This window comes from Macrobrachium nipponense, chromosome 13, assembly GCF_015104395.2.
Source record: "Macrobrachium nipponense isolate FS-2020 chromosome 13, ASM1510439v2, whole genome shotgun sequence".
Taxonomy (NCBI): domain Eukaryota; kingdom Metazoa; phylum Arthropoda; class Malacostraca; order Decapoda; family Palaemonidae; genus Macrobrachium; species Macrobrachium nipponense.
This window is the reverse complement of record NC_087206.1, coordinates 87,873,987-87,890,714: the sequence shown is the minus strand read 5'-3', so window position 1 is coordinate 87,890,714 and position 16,728 is coordinate 87,873,987. Positions and strand designations below refer to the sequence as shown.

General features: G+C 43.9%; 1 protein-coding gene across 4 annotated transcripts in view; it reads left to right on the top strand.

The window, feature by feature from the left end:
• Positions 1-16,728, top strand: part of LOC135225172 (vacuolar protein sorting-associated protein 11 homolog) — a 230,146-nt gene that overhangs the window by 185,334 nt on the left and 28,084 nt on the right. Inside the window, exon 21 of one of the 4 annotated variants that reach the window (XR_010316924.1) lies at positions 5,727-5,781. The exons of the other annotated variants lie outside the window; for them this stretch is intronic. The gene's annotated coding sequence lies outside the window, so the exon portion shown is untranslated. The remainder of the gene's footprint in view (positions 1-5,726; positions 5,782-16,728) is intronic. 4 annotated transcript variants of the gene reach the window in all.

Below are 16,728 nucleotides of genomic sequence, written 5' to 3'. Positions count from 1 at the left end.
TAGTAGTAAGGTTTGCTATTGGAACTCTCATTATCTCATACAAATTTGACTTCTTCAGAATGCTAATCAACTCTATCATCCCTTCAGGTGTTACTGTTTGGATCGATAAAGTTACATTGTTCATATACGAAACAAACCTTCAGTCTTAACGTTAGGATTTACTAGTGCCAAGCTGGAAACCGGTAGAATTAAAATTAAACTTGTGCGATCCAGGGACTATTGGCATCTATACTTGGCCATGGGGCATGCATTACCCAGAATGCCTTCGGCGTCCCTTGACTTACCAGTTATCTTTCTACTGCCTTTAAGATAGGACGTGTTTACTGTCTATCTGTTTAAAGCCTGTTTTAGTTTGCCCGTTTATATCCATTTCACTTTCATTTTTCTTGTTAATTCTCTTTCGCTGAGTGTGCTCAGTGTGGGTGTGAGCTGTAAAAGTGTGTAAGTGGTGAGATGGAGGTTTTTGCTTCACCATCAGGATCTTCTTCCATTTCGAAGACAAGTCAAGGAAATGCCCTGGTGTCAATGGCTTTCCGTGTTCGAGATTCCTGACTTCGGTGTCGACGGATCCTCATCCAACATGTAGTAGGTGCAGAGAAAGTGTATGTACAATTACTAATCCTTGTTCTGTTTGTCGCAGTTGGTCGGTGGAACAGTGGAGGAAGTTTTATGAGAAAGGCCAGTACAAAAGAAAGGAGTCGATGCCATCTTTGGATGACCAAGTGTTGCCGTCTTCTTTTGTATCTGCAATACAACAGACTGCTCCATATGATTCGCCACGTGCTTTTGATTTGTCCCATACCCCTTCGGTTTCTCCTAGCGGTTCATTTTCGGAAACTCCAGGAGGGGTTTTGGGTAATTTTATGCATAATATTTACGCTCCGTTGTTCCCAGCAGGGAGGGGGGGAGCATCGCCATCTTTGTTCCAGGTGCCGGCTCCCGACGCGAACAGGATGGAAGGTACGTGGGTGGCGCTAGGCCTACCAGGCGTACCAACCTTGGAAGGTTTGCTGTCGCATTATATGGCGTCATGATTCCAGCAGAGTTCGGCAGCACTGAATATTCCTCATCCCCCTGGCTTGCACTATATGGGAATAATGCCATGGCTACGTCAACAACTTCTATGTTTACAGTGATGCAGAACGTTGTAGGTAGTTTTGCTGCAAACGCAGGGATGCCAGCAGCAGCCGCCCAGTCTCTCCCTACAAGATTGGTGACGTCACAACCGACGTCACACACCGACATGGCAGACGCGATGACGTCACAGCCTACTGCTTCTTGGTCTACTTTGCTGCCTCCAGACCCAAATACGCTTTCTGACTCGGTGGTACACACTGTAATGAAGAAATTACAGGATCTAGAGAAGAAAATTAATAAGAAAGACAAAAAGAAAAGGCGTGATTCGTCGTCTTCTTCGTCTTCTTCCTCTAGCTCGGTGTCATCGCTGAGTTCGATGACGTCATGGCGTGTAACAGTCAAGCGTTGGAGGATACTGGATTTCGTGACTGATCCTCGGGCCAAGAGGAGAAGAGTGAATTCTTCTTCATCTTCGGGCCAAGAGGAGAAGAGTGAATTCTTCTTCATCCTCGGGCCAGGACTGTCACATCCCAGTCAGCAAGAAAGGCAAGAAGTCAGTGGCTGGTAAGCTCAAAGCTAGCGGACGAAGCCGTTTACAAGAGTCCGAACGAGCGAGTGAGTCGACGGTCGCTGGGGTAGCGGCCGACGAGGAGTTGCCAGTAGAGACTACAAAGAGTCTTAGAAAGACTACAATACTGTTGGCAAAATCGACGTTGGGGGCGAAAAGTGCAGCAAAGGATAGAGCACAGATACCGGTTTCACCTGTAAGACTGTTTAAAATACGGAGAAAGGATGAAAAGGCTCCTATTAAAAGAACAAAGAATAGAGAGTTGGCAACCTCGTCTGATACGTTGGTAGAAGGCGTTTCCGCCTAGATGAAGGATCAAGGCCGAATTCGACGACCGTTGGAGACTATATCAATTGTCATGGAGAGGAAGTTAGCTCGATTTCGAGAGAGCCTTCATCATGGAGAAATAGGCGAGATTCTCGCTCTAGATCCGCGAGCAGAGGAGGAGTGAGGTGGTCTCGTTCTCCTGCTACCTGTTCGGGATCAAGCCGTCGGCGGCCATCAGAGATCAAAGAGGCCGTGGCCGTAGGGGCAGACGGCCACAAAGCACCCGGACGTTTGTAAGGGGATAGGAGTGAGATAGCGTCTCCTGTGGCTGAGCACAGTATGCTAGAACCGGAGGAAGGAGAAAACCAAGAGTTTCTGGCTTCGTATGCGGAGGTGATTGATTTGATTCGTCAATTCAATAACCTTTCGGGGAGAATGGAAACACCTGCCAGTATGCTCCCTCCAGGGATTGACATGGCGTTTGGGTTACAAAAGGATACCAAGGTGTCGTATGAATTGCCATGTTCAAGTCATGCGAAGTCCGTTTTACAACACGTAAAGGCACGGATTGCGGGAAGGGATAATTCCTTAAGATCAAATAGATCGTTTAAGTTTATTCCTCCTCCAATGATGAAACAGGAAATATTATCCAACACCGACGGTTCCTTTGCTATCTAGACAAATTAACCCAAATGTGGTAAGGTTAAGGCCTGGATTAACCTTAGATCAAGTTGAAATGGAATGCCCTTCGATGACTTGCCAAGCGGCTGCTACGTTAGAAGCAACAGCTTCTTCTGTCTTTCAGACTGCTTCCTGGCTGGATCTTTGGTCAACAGCAGTGGCGAAGATTGCATCCTCAGAAGCAACGAGAAAAGTAGTGGATGAATCAATGTTCATTAGATTACTCCAATCAGGTGCCAAAGCAATTGCGTACTTGACAAATTTAAGTGCCAATGTTTGGGCAAATATCCTGTTAATGAGGAGGGATGCAGCTTTGGCTAGACTAGGCCGCACTGTTGATTTGGATTCCCTGCCAGCAATGAGGAATGGGGATATCTTAGAGTCGCAATTGCTGTTGCCAGAGGCCATACTGGAAGAGGCTATAGATAGAAGAAGGATGGACACTAACAATAGATTGGTACAGCAGGCAGTTAGAAAAACATCTAACAGTCAAACTAACACTATGGAGGTAAGGCAGCAGCAAATACCTCAAAAGAAGCTAGTGAGGCATAACATCCCTAATAGAGCAACAAGACCCTCTTCCCCAAAGAAGTTAGCTCATCAGCCTTTTCACAATAGAAATAACAGAGGCTCAAGACGATAGGGTGGGCGCCTCACATCACTCAGCCACACCAGTGGGGGGTTGCCTGGAAGGTGTGGCAGGAACTGGGAGCAGAGCAGTGGGTGGTGGATGTTCTCAGGGTCGGGTATTTGATTCCATTCGAAGTACGTATCCCCACCCCTGACAGAACAGCCATTACCTCACCTTGCTTATGCTCAAGATCCTCAGAAGGCTTTTATTCTGCAAGAGGAAGTGAAGAAGATGATGGAAAAGGGGGCTGTGGAACAAGTATCCATTCCGTCAAAGGGGTTTTACAGCAGGATTTTCCTTGTACCCAAAGCCAACGGGGACTGGAGGACAGTAATAGATCTGTCAACATTGAATCTGTTTATAAGAAAAACCAGATTCAAAATGGAAACTCCAAAGACGGTTCTACAAGCAGTCAGGATCAAGGACTTTATGCTGACAATCGACTTAAAGGACGCATACTTTCAGATCCCAGAACATCAGTCTACCAGGAAATTTCTCCGCTTCAGTCTTGCAGAGAAAGTTTTCGAGTTCGAAGTCCTGTGCTTCAGACTGACAATGTCTCCTCAAGTTTTTACAAGAGTGTTCACTCTCGTGTCGACGTGGGCGCATGCTCAGGGGATCAGGCTAATAAGATATCTAGACGATTGGCTGTTGATAGCAAAGTCCAGAGAGAAATTACTCAGGGACAGGGCGACCCTTCTACAGTTTTGTCACAGCTTAGGTATTGTGATAAATCAGGAGAATTTGCAGTTGGATCCAAGTCAATGGCTAGTGTATCTGGGAATGATTATAGACACAATAAAAGCCAAAGTATTTCCGACAGACCAGAGAGTAGAGAAATGCAAACAAGTGGTGAATGCCCTTCTGGAAAAACAAACACAGTCACCAAAACAGTGGCAGGTAGTACTGGGAGAAACGATCAGGAATGCCTACATGACAGAAGGCAGGGGGTCAAATAGCCAGGAGAGGGCTAGGGCTCATGACATCAGAGGCTTGAGTGCTTCTTTGGCATTCAAGAAGAATATGTCCGTGGAGAGAATTCTGAAAGCTGGTGTTTGGAAATGCCAAGCAACTTTCACTTCCTTTTATTTAAAAGACATTACCCATAGATCCTTGGATACCTTTTCCTTGGGTCCAGTGGTGGCGGCCCAGCAATTGGTATAGCTCATCCAGTACCCCTGGCGGGTCAGTTTGTGTCTAGTCTAAGATGAAGGTATGAAAGTAAAATGAATGGGATGACTGGTCTTTTTTCTTTACTACTTTCTTTCTACTCCTTTACCTAAGGACAGTATGAAGGAGAGTACCATCATAAGCTGGAACGGACTAGATGCAGGTGAGGTGGTCAGCCATCTGTAAAGTTATTTTAGAGTATAATATACTTTTCAGTAGCAACACACCCCTCTCAGTAATAAGGAAGAGAGAAGTGATGGTAGATCCAGATACAAGGGACAAGAGTGGTTTATGAGAATGGAAGGTCCTCTATTTTCCCATAGTTGATAAACCATGGCATGGTACCAGCACCCAGTGAGGGAAACCAATAGATTCTCTTATATCTTTGGTTCAAGGGTTTATAGTCCATTCTCTTGGAATGCTCCTAATATTCGGAAATGAATATAGGTGGCAAACTCCCAGTCAGTTATAGAGACTTACCTCCCTCCAATAAGTAAGTCTATCCTAATGTTAAGACCGAAGGTTTGTTTCGTACATGAACAAATGACAAATTTGTAACTAATTTGTATTTTTTATAACTAACAAACCTGAGGTCTTAACAGTTAAAGGCCCACCTCGAACCAACCCTCTAGCAGTCTAAACTGGGTTAGAAGTGTAACTGGTAGGTCACAGGACGCCGAGGGCATTCTGGGTAATACATGCCCCTTGACCGGGCATAGATGTCAATAGCCCCTGGATTGCACAAGTTTAACTTTAATTCTACCGGTTTCCAGCTTGGTGCTATTAAATCCTAATGTTAAGACCTCAGGTTTGTTAGTTATGAAAAATACAAATTAGTTAAATTTTTTCACTTGTACAATACAGTACGGTATATGTGTACCTTTTTTTCTGTGTAAAGTTAAAATATAGGAGAGCTAGCAGGTAATTATTAGTAAAGTTGATGTTGAGTTTCTTACCAAAATGTTAAGCTTTAGTTTTGTTGACTTCATTTGACTACTTGGGAAACCCATCCTTATTTATACATATTTGATTGTACAACTTTTCATACTTAACATTTCTATAAAGATTCTCATTCTAAGAGGAATTACTTGAGTCATGCATGATAGAATGCATTTTATCATCATATCTTAAATAATGAATGGGATTTAGAATGATTATTCATTGGCATTTAACAGTCCGTAGTATGAACATATGACGTCTTCCCACATTGATAAGATATGTGTGTACTGTTACTCCACACAACACTTCACTATTGGACACATAAATTGTTTTAAAGTGTTTCAAATGGTAGACATTTTATACAGAATGCAAACTATATGGCAGATTTTTCAGATTTGTATATGTTCTCACAAACTTCAGAAAAAGGAGTTCCTTAAAATTCCTACAGGTTAGTTATGCCTTCTAGAGCTTGTAGTCGTGTTATAGTTTAATGTGCTTTTATAAGCTATGTAGACTGAGTGTTATTGCTGATGCAAATGTATTGCACTTTCTTGGGCAATTTTGAGGCATGTGTATCTTTTTTGTTAGTATATTATCACAATATTAATGCTTTTGTTTTGTCAGATTCTAAAATAGCTTATTGATTATATAGCTTCTTGATTAAAGTTTTGCCATAATCTGTTCTACAAAGTTCATCTTATATTTTTTCATGGAGATAGAGGATTTACTTTAAATGAGTTTGGTGTTCTGTTACTTAGTATATATTGATTTATATATATATTTTTTTAGTATACATGCCAAGCACTGGGGCAACTAAGGCCATTCAGCGTTGAAACGGAAATTGACAGTGAAAAGGTTTGAAAGGTGTAGCAGGAGGAAAACCTTGCAGTTGTTAGGAGAGGGTGGAAAGTAAGATGGAAGAAAGAGAATATGAACAGAGGTACATTAAAAAGGAATTAAATTGCAGCTATGGGCTGAAGGGATGCTGCAAAGAACCTAAGTCAAGCTTACATGGCAGTATTGAAATAATACCATAATTATGAGAATTCATAATCAGTTTCTTAGTGCTTGTCAAACATTATTTTCTTTTGTAATGTTTAAGTTACAGGAGACAAAAAATTAAGTTCCAAAACTGGAAATTTTGGTCGCTCATTTAGGCTACAGCCCTTTTTAGAGCAATACAGATAATAGAATTATGTGCCTCAAGTAAATTGGAAGTATTGTTCTCATACCTTGAGAATTTTCCATCCATATACCCTAGGGCTGGTCTCTGACTTAAAATATATATTTTGCTTAAGAAATTTATCTCTTGTCCTAATTTCTGGTAAATATTTTTAATACTGCACTAGTAAGATGTTTTATTAATTGCTCTTTATAAACTAGGTCCATCACACATGGGGAAAGTAGTAGAATGTGAAGGAATTCTTGCTTTAGAAATAAGGTATATCATCACTCTTTGGCAAATCAGTTTTTGTAGTACTTATTTTCTGTGGTATGAAATGTATTTGTTTAGTTTCCATAAGTTCTTTCATTGAAGGAAAAGTGTGCAAACTTCCAAACACGCTACACATTTAAAAAACTTCAGCTTTTCATACATTCAACTTACCTGTCAGATATATACATAGCTATAGACTCCGTCGTTCCCGACAGAATTTCAAATTTCGCGGCACTCGCTACAGGTAGGTCAGGTGATCTACCGCCCTGCTCTGGGTGGCAGGACTAGGAACTATTCCCGTTTTCTAATCAGATTCTCTCTGTCGCCGGCTGTATCAACATTGTTGTTACTTCCTCCTGACTAGAATTCGTTTTTCGCAAAGCTTTTGATCATCTCTCGCTGATATTTGGTGACGTACTTGGATCGTTGTTTGGCATTCGCTATCGTGGACTGTTTTTTGGACTTGGTTTTGGAATTTGTGAATATGTCTGATTCTAGTGTTAGTTTCAGAGTGTGTGTGAATGAGGGCTGTAAGGTGAGGATTCCGAAAGCTTCGGTAGATCCTCACACTATTTGTAGGGGGTGTAGAATGGTTGAATGTTCGATTGAGAATACGTGTAACGAGTGTGAGAAACTGAGTGCACAAGAGTGGAAGAATCTAACTTCTTACTTGAACGAAGTTAGAGAAAGATAGAGAGAGGAAGGCGGCTTATAAAACCCGCAGAATGTCTGCCTCTCATGATTTACTATCTAGCTCTGTAGCTTCTTCCTATGATAATCATGACCATTCTGTTTCAGCCCGTTCACAAATTGCTAATCCCTCTAGTTCTGCTTCGGAAATAGCAGAACTTAGAGCTTCCCTTCAGAAAATGCAGGAAAAAGTCGCAGCATTGGAAGGTAAGGAAAGTGAATGTGGTAGTGATATTAGTGTCCCCAGTGTAGTGGAGGGGGCGTCTGATCGTCTCTGCGACGCTCCCAGGCCTAGACCTCTTCCAAGCTCCCTGGCCCGGAGGAGAAGGAAAGTCGAAAGCCGTACGGGGGTTGTGGAGAATCCCCAACGATCAGGCGTCCCTTCGGCAGAATCGATCGTATCGACTGCCAAGGACCGCTATAGGAAAAGCGTCCTTCGAGAGTGCTTTTCGTCGTCTAGTTCGCCTTCTCCGAGAAGAGGATGGAAGGAGTCGAATCTTTCCCGTCCTTTGAACGAGGAGTATGAAAGAGCATGAGCTTCAATTCGAGTCCCGAGCGCTTCTCGAAGGAGGAGCTCCTTCGGTAATAAAGAAGGCGAGAATACATTCAGACTCTGGGTCTGGAAGGGATCCTAGAGCGCCTTCCAGATCTCCCTCTCCTAATTCGGAAGATTCCTCAACCAGGAAAATTTTGAAGAATATGCAAGAGCAATTAGCCTTGTTAGTAGGAACTCGTTATAAGGAGCCTACTCGTAAGAAGGATGATAGGCTTCCTATTAAAAGATCTAAATACCGATCTCCTGTCGGGCGCGACGCACCCTTCAGGGGAGTTGTCGCACAAGCGGCCATCTCTGGGGGGAGCAATGCGTTAGACAGGAGAGAAGTAAGAAAGGAAGTTACTCCTGTCAAGAGTAAGGCGCCAAACAGAAGCCAGGCTCCGAGTAGGCGCAACGAGCCAGTACAACATTCAAGATCTTCAATCAAGCGCCAAGAGTTAGCTGAAGAGGAAGATCCTGTTAGGAGTAGAGCGCTTGTGAGACGGAAAGCGCCTACCGGAATCAATACTCCTACTAAACATCAGACGCATTCTAAGGATCAGGATTATTTGGAACGACGTGCTCCTACCAGGCGCCAGGAGTCATCGGACCTAGATACTCCTCCCAGGCGCCAGAGTATTCTGAACTGAAATACTCCTCCCAGGCGCCAGGAGTATTCCGAAGCTTATACTCCTCCCCAGGCGCCAGGAGTACTCTGGACTTAATACTCCTCCCAGGCGCCAGGAGTATTCCGAAGCTTATACTCCTCCCAGGCGCCAGGAGTATTCTGAACTTAATACTCCTACCACGCGCCAGGAGTATTCTGAACAAAATGCGCCTACTAGAAGCCAGGAGTATTCGAGGCGCTCTGCGCCTGCCAAGCGCCAGGAGTATTCCAAACACGTTACTCCTCCCAGGCGAGATACTCCTGCTGTACACCAGGCGCATTCCTCGTATGAAGAGCCTGACACTCGTAAGAGAGTAAGAGAAGAGTCAGAAGAAAGAAGAGAGCCTTCACCTTCCGAGCCTATCAACCCAGAAGATGCCTCGGAGGACGAAATGAAGGAAGGATCTTCGAATTATAAAGTTCTTTCGTCCCTTCTATTGGAGGAATATGGAGACTCTTTGACGCCAGCTGCTCCCCCTCTACGCTCTCAGTTTTCGAGCACGAAAACACACAAGTCTTCCTCTTTCCTTAAAATGAAGCCTGCTATATCCATGAGGAGGGCTCTACAATCTCTTGACTCCTGGTTCAAGAAGAAGAAGGAGTTAGGAAGGACGGTCTTTTGTATGCCTCCCGCTAAACTTACAGGGAGGAGAGGCATTTGGTACGAAACGGGAGAGGATATGGGATTGTCTCTGTCCGTTTCAGCTGAATCAGACTTCTCGAGTTTGGTGGATTCGTCGAGAAGGCACGCCTTGAATGCAGCGAAGGTAACATGGGGGCTTTCGGAAACGGACCACCTCCTCAAGGGACTTTTTCACACTTTAGAAGTTTTTAACTTCTTAGATTGGTCCCTTGGGGTTCTGGCCAAGAAATCTCAGGAAAAGGAACAACTCGACCCAGAAACCCTAAATTGCATCCTCGCCTGCATTGATAAGGCTGTTCAGGATGGATCGGCTGAGGTATGCTCCCTCTTTGGTGCAGGAGTTTTAAAGAAGAGGGCGGTTCACAATGCTTTCCTCACGAAGGCCGTCTCTCCTTCGCAGAGAGCCGCCTTATTGTTTGCGCCTCTCTCTGAACACCTTTTTCCCTCGCAGTTGGTGAAGGACATCGCGCATTCTCTGACTGAAAAGGCCACCCAGGATCTCCTTAGACAATCCTCAAGGAAGAATAGGCCTGTGGCTAGTGAGGAAAAGAAAGTGGCTCGCCCAGCTCAGCAGCAGCCCTTTCGAGGAGGTCTTCCAACTAGATCGATCGCCAGAAGGAAGTCAACCGAAAAGAGGGGCAGGTCTTCCTTCCGTCCCTTTAAGAAAGGGAAGTGAGAATTCTGTCCTCCAGACACCCGTAGGAGCCAGGTTACATTCTTTTGCGAAAGCCTGGGAAGACATAGGAGCGAATCCTTGGACGATGTCGATTATCAAGAAGGGGTATCGCATCCCATTCAAGGACATTCCTCCCTTGACAACATCACCGAGGGAATTGTCCGCCAGATACAGGGACCCTGTTCTGATGGATACTCTTCGTCAGATGGTGGAACAGATGTGGGACAAAAGAGCAATAGAGCTAGTGCTGGATTGCAACTCCCCGGGGTTTTACAATCGCTTGTTTCTTGTAGCAAAAGCCTCGGGGGGATGGAGACCGGTTCTGGACGTAAGTGCGCTGAACAAATTTGTCGAACAACAGAAGTTCAGCATGGAAACGTCTGCTTCAGTCCTTGCAGCACTGCGGCAAGGGGATTGGATGGCGTCCCTAGACCTTCAGGACGCATACTTCCACATCCCGATCCACCATTCGTCGAGGAAGTACCTTCGATTTATGTTCGAAGGAAGAATCTATCAGTTCAGGGCCCTGTGTTTCGGCCTGTCCACGGCTCCTCAAGTCTTCACAGACGTGATGAAGAATGTAGCAAGACACTTACATTTGAAAGGGATAAACGTCTCCCTGTACCTGGACGACTGGCTCATCAGAGCCAGGTCGAAAAAGCAGTGTTTGGAGGACCTGTCAACAACACTGGAATTGACAAAATCATTGGGATTGATCTTGAACCTCGAGAAGTCTCAGATGATCCCCAGCCAGAACGTGGTTTATCTGGGGATTCAGATGGATTCTCGGGGTTTTCGAGTTTTTCCATCTCAAGAGAGAATAAAGAAAGGCTGTGCCACAGTATCGAACTTTCTAGGGAAAGAGCGCACTTCAGCGAGGGAATGGCTGAGCCTTCTGGGAACCCTTTCCTCGCTGGAACAGTTCTTTCTCCTAGGAAGATTACATCTTCGACCGCTTCAGTTCTTCCTAAGAAGAAGTTGGAGTTGGAAGACAGGTCAGCTCTCGGACACGTTTCCAATCTCGGAAGAAATAAAACATCATTTGAAGTGGTGGTTGATTCCATTAAAGGAAAACAAAGGAGTGTCCCTGCAAGTACGGAACCCAAGCCTAACATTGTTTTCAGACGCCTCGGAGTCGGGCTGGGGGGCAACATTGGGATCCAAAGAAGTGTCAGGCACCTGGTCGGCAGAACAGGTGTCATGGCACATAAATTGCAAGGAGCTCTTAGCAATTCACCTGGCGCTAAAGAGCTTCGAACACATAGTCAGAGGCAAAGTCGTACAGATAAATTCAGACAATACGACAGCTCTGGCTTATGTCAAGAAACAAGGAGGGACGCACTCTTTTGCTCTGTACGAGCTGGCAAGGGATCTACTGATTTGGGCGAACCAAAGGAAGGTAGTTCTTCTAACAAGGTTTGTTCAAGGGGAGAGGAATGTGAGAGCGGACAGATTGAGCAGGAGATTCCAGGTCCTTCCCACAGAATGGACACTCCACTCAGAAGTCTGTCAGAGCCTTTGGCTCCTTTGGGGGAAGCCTCAAATAGATCTTTTCGCCACATTCCTCTCCAAAAGGATAGAAACATTTTGTGCCCTGGTGGAGGATCCCCGGGCTTATGCAACAGACGCCTTTCTCCTGGACTGGTCAGGGATAGACGTTTACGCTTTTCCCCCGTTCAAGATACTGGGGGAAGTAGTCAGAAAATTCGTGGCATCCGAAGGAACCAAGATGACTCTGATCGCTCCGTATTGGCCAGCTCAAATTTGGTTCACAGAGGTGATGGAATGGACAGTGGACTTCCCCAGATCTCTTCCAAACAGAATAGATCTGCTCAAACAACCCCACTTCGAGAGGTACCATCAAAATCTACCCGCTCTTGCTCTGACTGCCTTTCGACTATCGAAAGACTTGTCAGAGCGAGAGGGTTTTCTCGCCAGGCAGCAAACGCAATTGCTAGAGCCCGCAGATCATCTACTAGGCGAGTGTACCAATCAAAGTGGGAAGTTTTCAGAAACTGGTGTAGGTCGAAGAAGCTGTCCTCTTCCAGTACCTCTGTGACCGAAATTGCAGATTTCCTTCTGTTTCTTAGACAAAAGTCGCATCTCTCGGTACCGACTATTAAGGGGTACAGGAGTATGCTTTCAGCAGTCTTTAGAAACAGAGGATTAGATCTAACGAATGATAAGGATTTGCACGACCTCATTCGTTCCTTCGAAACATCTAAATCACTTGAACCTAAGGTTCCAAGCTGGAACTTAGATGTGGTTCTTAAATTTCTATCATCAGATGAATTCGAACCACTTCACACTGCTTCGTTTCGTAACATCACTAGAAAGTGTTTGTTTCTGATGTCTCTTGCAACGGCAAAAAGAATCAGTGAGTTGCACGCCCTTGAATCAAGAGTTGGCTTCAAAGGAGACTCTGCAATTTGTTCATTTCAGTCCCTTTTTCTGGCCAAAAATGAAAACCCTTCGAATCCCTGGCCCAGGAGCTTCGAAGTGAAAGGACTTTCTAGTTTGGTGGGCAGAGAGGCAGAAAGATCCCTTTGCCCAGTTAGAGCTCTAAAATTTTATCTGGACAGGAAGAAGCAGTTGGGGGGTTCGCATAAAGGTCTTTGGTGCTCAGTGAAAGACCCCAAGAGAGCAATGTCCAAGAACGCATTAGCCTTCTTTGTTAGAAGTGTTATCACACAAGCTCATAAGAATTGTCCAGATGATTCTTTTTTTTAATCTTTTAAGAGTGAGAGCCCACGAAGTTAGAGCAATCGCAACCTCTGTGGCGTTCCAAAGAAATATGTCACTAAAGAACATTTTGGACGCAACTTATTGGAGATGCAACTCTGTGTTTGCATCCCATTATTTAAAAGACGTGCGAGTTACGTATGATAAATGTTTTTCTTTAGGTCCGTTTGTGTCAGCACAGACGGTTCTGGGTAAAGGAGAAAGCACCAATCCTTAAATTATGTACGTAACCCTCTTGTCGGATGTGTTCTCGGGTTTTCGGTGTATGGGAGTGTCAGTTGTCGCGCAGGCGGCCTTCACTTCTCTTCATTTGAAAATCGAGTGACATCTGACTATTAGAGGGGTACAAAAATTTTGTTATTTTTGTATGTATGAGTTTCGAGTTTGTGGTTGTTGCTAAGAGTTTGGGGATAACTCTAGGCAATCTTAGAACTAACACGGGTTAGGATCGGGTGATCGGGATTGGTTGTGTGCTCCTTAAATAAGTGCGTGTTGTCATATAAGCGGATGTGCTCCCATTGACAAACGCCAGTTAGGATTCTGTCGAGTAAGTGGAAGAGACCCCATCGACAGATCCACAAGAACTCTTGGCCACAGATCACTATCTCGCTAAGGCTCTTGAGATGAAGCAGACTCCTGGGCATTAGCCACGAAGTCTTCCATCTAAAAAGGTAGGAACTAAGGTTTATTTATACCTACAACATATGTTGTTTACCTGTCTAGTCAGTTGGTTAGCTGTCTCTTGCCCTCCACCAAAGGGTGTCAATCAGCTATGTATATATCTGACAGGTAAGTTGAATGTATGAAAATGACATTGTTATGATACAATAAAGTTTCATACATACTTACCTGGCAGATATATACAATTGAAGACCCACCCAGCCTCCCCGCAGGAGACAGGTGGAAGAGAGAATCTGATTAGAAAACGGGAATAGTTCCTAGTCCTGCCACCCAGAGCAGGGCGGTAGATCACCTGACCTACCTGTAGCGAGTGCCGCGAAATTTGAAATTCTGTCGGGAACGACGGAGTCTATAGCTATGTATATATCTGCCAGGTAAGTATGTATGAAACTTTATTGTATCATAACAATGTCATTTTAAGCAAATCAAGAGGGAAAAGTAAAATATGACCCACCAATTTTGCTGGAACCAGTTGCTATTGCACTTCGTGTGAAATTGATTTCTTAAGAGTGAAATAAAATTATTTGCCTTGCTTTTTGCACAGCTTTGAGTATAGTCAGCCAATTTTGTAATCAGTTGGCATGTGAGCACTACATACTGCATTCTGCCAACCAAGTATCTCTCTCAGCATATTATTGCTTTAGATACCCATATGTATTGGTTCAGAGTTAGTGGCTGTTACTTTGGTAAAAAATGAAGCTGGTCCTGGTACCTTAGGTAATGGGAGAGCACTTTCTTTGTCAGATACTTTTGTATTAATTTTTCTGTTCCAGACCTGATATGGATATTTCATATGTAACCAGTTGTTATTTGATTGGTTTTCAAGCCACATCATATATCATTTATAAAAGAAATCCCCAAAAGAAATTGTCAAAATTTTTAACATTTAAAATTTATGTATTAACAAAATTATTTGTGATGTATCTTACCTACTGTTAAAGTTAGCGATATCTCTGCGCCAATTGGGTAGTGCTAGTATTGACTTCCTTAGCAGTTCTGCCTTCTGCTCCCCATTCGGTTCAGGAAAAACGTTTCGAGAGGTTAGAACATAGCATTAAATATAATTTTAGTTCTAATACAAGTTGAGCTGAGTTCATGATGGGAACGTTCTGAATTCCTCCACAGTGTGCACTCTTTTTTGTGTTCCCTGTTAGAAGTAAGGTGTTGGTACCCTCGTCTGTATGTAGCCCAAGCCTAGGACTGCCCTGCGACAGTTGGTAGTGTCTGCTGCAAGGGAACCGGGTCAGTTCTCGGGACGACGGGGTTCTGTGCCCTCCAGTACCTATTTTGCCCTTTTCACGGTCTGAATCTCGTTTAAAGTGTTCACGTAAGGACTGTTCAAGCGTTCGCCTAAGGACAGTTTTGGTAAACGTTAATCCTCACTCCGTAGGTGCATTCTGACATCATCAACACCTAGTTTGAGGCGTTAGCATGCATAGGATTAATAATATATAATATAGGTATAGACAATATTATTGAGATGATGATGTTTCTGTAGCGAGTTTTACACATTCCGATATTATGTCGACTCATTCGACTGTTTATCCAATCACTCATGTTTTGGTTATTCTAAATTCTCATCTGCTAGCCTATTCCTCTTTCTTTGTAATGCTTGTGTTCGTTCTTTGTCTGCTTTTTCTTCAGCTATTGGCAAATCTCTTCTACTGCCTCAATTAATGTTTCTCTTTCAAGTCTACACTGTCCATAGTATCTAAGAGTCTCTCCAAGTTAGATATTATTCTAACTTCAGAGCTTTCTAACTACTTGTCGTATAGGAATGCTTTCAAGTATGTACGTTCGCTTTTGGACGAGGCGGGAGAGTCGTAACTCCTCTCCTGCTGCCTCCCAATCTTTCTCATTTTCTTGTGCCCCATTTTCTTTCCCTCAGTTGACTCATGTGGATGTAGTTGAGTCTCTTAAGACTGTCTTTCTTTCATCGAGTCGTGGGGGATGCAGTACAGCATTCGGCGGCTGTCGCCTCCTATCGACAAGTGTCGATTTCTGTTGCCAAGGGTTGCGAAGAAAGAGCAATCTTTAAGCACTTTTGTTTACATCCATTTGGCACTGCCTCCTGTCTCCTGCTGGCAGAAGAAGAGTTTGATATGGAGTTAGAGGAACTTGTTCGGTCTGGTCAGCATTTGTTGCAACATTACGCTTTGCTGTATCCTCATTTAGTTGAAGAAAGAAGCCACATAGAGAATATATCTGGCTTGTCTTGGCAAACTTTGGCGCGCTCTAGATATTGGAGAAGAGAACCAATATTTCCTCATATTAGAGTGCATTTCCTAACTTTGCTCGTACCCGGACACACAAATCTCCCTTTAGGTCTGTCTTGGCTTGTCATCTTGTTTCTTACAAAGTCGCGGAGAGCCGAAAACCGACTCTTGTGATACAAATGCTTATTAGTGCTTTAACCACCTTTAGCAGAAAGTTCAGTTTCTTTCTTTTTCCTGGGGGAAACAAATTCAAGACTGACAGACATGCTGATGGGGTTTCGATCTAGCTTGTTGAGTTGTTACCTTTTATTCAGTAGCTACGTTGTCTCACCTCTGCGTCAGCTGAGAGAAGTGGAGGCGCCAACCCGGCGAGTTTGTGAAGCCAGCTTTTAGGGTTTGTCGTTACTCGCCAGTGGGAGTTTAGTGAAGAAGACAGATAACTCATTTCTGATGCTGCAGGGTAATGTCCTCATGCTTATAGTCACTCGGTTTGGAAGAAGTGAGAACACTTCCGCTTCCTGTCTGATTATGATTATGCAACTCGGGTTAAGGCGATAAGGGAGTATCTATTGGTAGTCTTGTTTTATACCTTTCAGGGATAAGTGCAGACCTCAGGTTCTGGATATGGACAGTTGCAACCTCCTAACATGCATGGAGAGACTTGGGACTAGTACCTTACATGGTGGAGACGGTGAAAGGCAGTTGTGATTCTTTTTTGGTTGTCCTCCACTAGTTTAATCTCCCTCTTATAGCTTTCTTTGTCTTCTTCAGCAGAAATCTCTCATAAGTCTCTCTTTTTAGTAGGAAGTTGTATATATCTTTTTTAGTAGGAAGTTGTATATAGAGGGATGGTCCAAGGATAATTCTTTGGGACAAGCTCCATAAGCAATTGGAGATATTCTCGGACATTTGGAGACTGATTAATAGGAAGTGTCTGCCCACATACTTTTTGGTTTTCTAGTATGGTTTTAGTGCCTTTCCAAAGAACGGTCAGGGTTGTGGTACACTTGCAGAACATATTCTACTTACCAATACATCCTCAGTCATGCAAGTTCCTTCAAGATGTATTTACAAGAAGGTATTGCTGTTCTGTGCACTTTGTTTGGGTTA